Consider the following 4,419-nt stretch of genomic DNA (forward strand, 5'->3'; position numbering starts at 1 on the left):
TCAGGAGGAAACATGAATATTTTCAAGAAGTATTAAGATACAACACTAAAAGTACAGCAAGACCTGATTATTATAGGTTAAAAGATGAGGAACAGTCAAGTTGCAAGAAAGGGGAATAATAAAAATAATAAAGAGCGAGTAAGAACATAGATTTGAATTCTTCCAGTCATCACACCAATCAACCACATCTCCATACTTACATAGAGTACTGACAAAAAATTTCAAACAGGAGGATTAAAGTATGGTTTCAGTAGATGGAAAACAATTTTATAAAAATGTGTGATGCTTATTAATATCTGGAACATTTACACACGAGGCAAAATATAAACAAGTTTAAATTTGAGGAGCCAGAGTCTCTTCTAGTCTCTGTCCCTTCAGGGCAAAGGTCTGGATCTGTGTTCCCCCAGGGCTCTGTGTGAGGGTCTTCCTCTGGTTTCCCACACTCTGTCCTTTCACTGCTTTCACTGGAGGAACAATAGAAGTGTGTCTTATTATGCATCACTTTACCATGTCGGACCTCTTAAGAGGACAATGGTTAACTTCAAAATTTTACTTTAAAACACCTGAAACTTAGTATATGAAAATAAGTCACAACAATGTCTTTGAAAGCTACATTTCATCATTTGGTTGACTTGACTTACTTCATATTAATAGTCACATAACATTGATAATCTACTAATAGAAATATAATTAATGCACATTCCCATGCTTAATTTATGCTACAGATATGTTATGGATAAACAATAACGTGTGTGTGAATTGTATCTTGATTGTCACTCAAATAGAAACGATGATGGAGACCTCTGTTAATGGAGTAAAAATAGAAATCATAGACTTTGAGAACACAACATTTTCAGCTGGCAGTATTTGTATTTAACAAAGAACAATGAGCCACAAGTATGAAGCTCCAACTAGAGGTGATGATAAATCACAACAACAACTTGTAGATTCTACAAGACACACTGTACTCCGAGAGAGAGAAAGGACAACTGTCTTTATAAAAGACAAACTATTTAATATGAGGACACAGTTTCAGTTTTTTTTTTTTACCCATTGTCAACACATTTTCACTTAGGGAACAAAAGACAAAATTTGTAAACTGACTTACAACAGGTCCAGTTTAGTAACCTCTGAATTCAAAGACATCTTAAACAATAACACTGTCACTGGAAAACTGTGACAGTGTGACATTAAAGAAACCTTTACGTAAAAGGAAAAACAGTGTATTAAAACAGATCAGTTTTCAATAATCACATGAAGTGAGGGAAAGTCCATTGAAAATGCCATAAAAAGGACAAATATATTTGATCAATTCAAATAATCAATACCTCCAAGAGGAAATAAAACTTCCATCGTCAACATGACATGGAGGGAGTCATAATATTCACGGAAAATTGTGACATTAATAGAAACCTTTTAGAAAAAAAGAAAACATTTGGATCTAACAACCGATCAGTTCTGAGTAATCGGAGAGATTAAAGTGAGGTAAGTCCATGGTGACAATATGTCCATAAAAAGGACAGTTAAAGTATCTGATCAAAATGATCAATAATAATCAAAAGATAACAGATGTTACCTAGCTTATACCAACATTACATGATGTAGAGTGAGATATAATAATAATAATAATAATAATAATAATGACAATTGCTGATGCAATCAGATTTGGTTCATGCAACATGCATGACCAGATGATCTCTTTCTTAACTTGAAAGATATTGTTGTTGTCATTTCCTCAGGAAATAAGGAAAACAGAAACGAAACCTTCGTACAACAGAAGAACAACAAGTCCATAACATTTCAAAGACCCCAGTCCAGTAATCTTTGACCAATATGGTCATCTCAGTTTGTCTGGTAGTAACTCCAGTCTGGAGGTGTCTACCACGGCCTCCAGACGGCGCTGTTGACTGGACTCTTCTCTTTGGTGATGCTGGTCTGGACTGTGGAGCTCAGAAGAGAGAAGTCAGCCTCTCTCAGGTTGTTATCAGGGAGACTGCAGCTTGTTGATGTGGTTCAGCAGTCTCCTGCTGGTGATTTCTGCTGGAGCCGTCTCAGGACACAAACTGTCATCTCCAGGATGTCTTTTCTCCAGCTGGAGTCTGGCTGCTGTTGGGAACTCTGGACTCAGGAGAGACTTGAGCTGCTCAATGCTGCTGTTGATTCGCTCTCTGCGTAACTTCTCCACCAGAGGCTTTCTGAGCTGCAGAAGAAGAAAAATAGTAATAATCTTATTCTGGAGTGAAAGTTGTAGATCAAAGACAATGTCTCATTGACAAATTTATAAGTTTCTTGAATCTTTAATTTACCTTGTGGGTCAGAGTCAGATGCTCCTGAGAATGGTCATTGCTGCAGTGATTGAGGTGCCATGTCTGGATCTCTGTGCTGTAGAGTCTCTGAGAGAGAATCTGATCTCTGCTGGCTTATCACCTCCTATTTATAGTACCATCTCCATATGAATGTGTGGGTCTTGGTTTGACTGGAGTTTCTCACATCTCAGCAATCAGAGAGTTGGTGAGACAATAAATGGTGCCACACTCCAATGGTTTATTGATTGAGGACAATGGTTAGATCTCTGGGGAACAGGTGACTGGGGGGGGGAGGGAGAGAAACTCACAGATCTGTGTGAGTATGGGAAAGTGGTGACCCTGTAGAGAGAGCAGATCTGCTGCTGGTGGGATCAATGACTTTGACTGAGCACACGCTTCATGATGTCATCACACACGTGAGACACTGACTAGGAGTTGCATCAGAGTAAAAGTACATTATAACTTACTGTTGCTAAATGAAAAGCAAGAGCCATGATGTAATTTATTTAATTTGCTCTTTAATAATCAATTCAATAAATGAATAAAGTTTTTTTTTTTCAATTTTCAGGTATTAAAAATAGTGGGATGCCTATATGTTTTTAAAAACTTGAGAACAACATCAGTTGCTGTCCAGATGTTTCCCAGTCTTCTGCCTGGTGTCTTTAGTCAGTGTGGGTAGAAAGTTGGTCCAGTTTCCACACTGACTCCTGAATGCTGTGGTCCATGAACAACAAAGGACTTTAAATGGAGCTTCAGTGGCAGATGTGGCTGTGTGTTGAGTAGACAGAGTCCGACGTCATCAGCCATCTGGAGGGAAAGAACACCATTGGCTGGCTCTGACTGTCTGTAAAATTTGAAATGTTGGTGAACACCATCATAAAGTATGAACAACAAGATTATCCTTATATTCATTTCCAACCATTGTCATACATTGTAACCTCCAGTAATAATTACTGACCATTAACTGGATCAAACCTAGCTCTCATGAGGGTGGGAGGTTTTCGGGGGGGCAGTGTTTCCTGAAGTGTTGCCAAATCCCTTGGAGAATGACTCTGCTGCTGGTGGATGGATGTCATTCACACTTAACTTTTCCTCCAGCGCTCCCACTACATCCGTCTACTAGCAGTAAAGAAGGAATGTGCATTCAGAAATGTTTTAATGATTGGACCAGATAAAATGATGTACACGGTTAAAATGTTTAATTCTGTCATTTCATTCTTCATTTGAACAGAGAATTCTTGGAAACATGAATATTTAGAAAGTATTTAAGATACAACACTAAAAGCTGATTAAATGATTAAATGATTAAAGTATGGGTTCTCAGTAGATGGAATAAACAATTTTATAAAATGTGTTGATGCTGATTTAAATATCGAGGAACATTTACAATCAGAGGCAAAATATAAAAAAAGTCTAAATTTGAGGAGCCAGAGTCTCTCTAGTCTCTGTCCTTCAGGGACAAGGTTGGATCTGTTGTCCCCAGGGCTCTGTGAGGGAGTCTCCTCTGGTTTCCCACACTCTGTCCTTTCATGCTTTCACTGGAGGAACAATAGAAGTGTGTCTTATTATGCATCACTTTACCATGTCGGACCTCTTTAAAGAGGACAAGGTTAACTTCAAACTTTTACTTTAAACACCTGAAACTTAGTATATGAAAATAATGGTCAAAAAAAATATCTTTGAAAGCTACATTTCATCATTGGTTTGACTTGACTTACTTCTATTAATGGCAATAACATTGATAATCTCTCCTAATGAAATATTATTACTGCACATTCCCATGCTAATTTATGACTCAGAAAACGTTATGGATAAACAATAACGTGTGTGTGAATTGTATCTTGATTGTCACTCAAATGAACGATGATGGAGAACTCTGTTATGGAGTAAAATAGAAAATATAGACTTTGAGAACACAACATTTTCAGCTGGCAGTATTTGTTTATTTACAAAGAACAAGAGCCACAAAGTATGAAGCTCCAACTAGACGGTGTATTATTGTTTATCCATAACGTTTCTGTAGCATAAATTTAAGCATGGGAATGTGCAGTAATAAATATTTCTCATTAGGAGAGATTATCAATGTTATGTGACCATATTAATATGAAGTAAG

The sequence above is a fragment of the Etheostoma spectabile genome, chromosome 4, assembly GCF_008692095.1.
Source record: "Etheostoma spectabile isolate EspeVRDwgs_2016 chromosome 4, UIUC_Espe_1.0, whole genome shotgun sequence".
NCBI classification, from domain to species: Eukaryota; Metazoa; Chordata; class Actinopteri; order Perciformes; family Percidae; genus Etheostoma; species Etheostoma spectabile.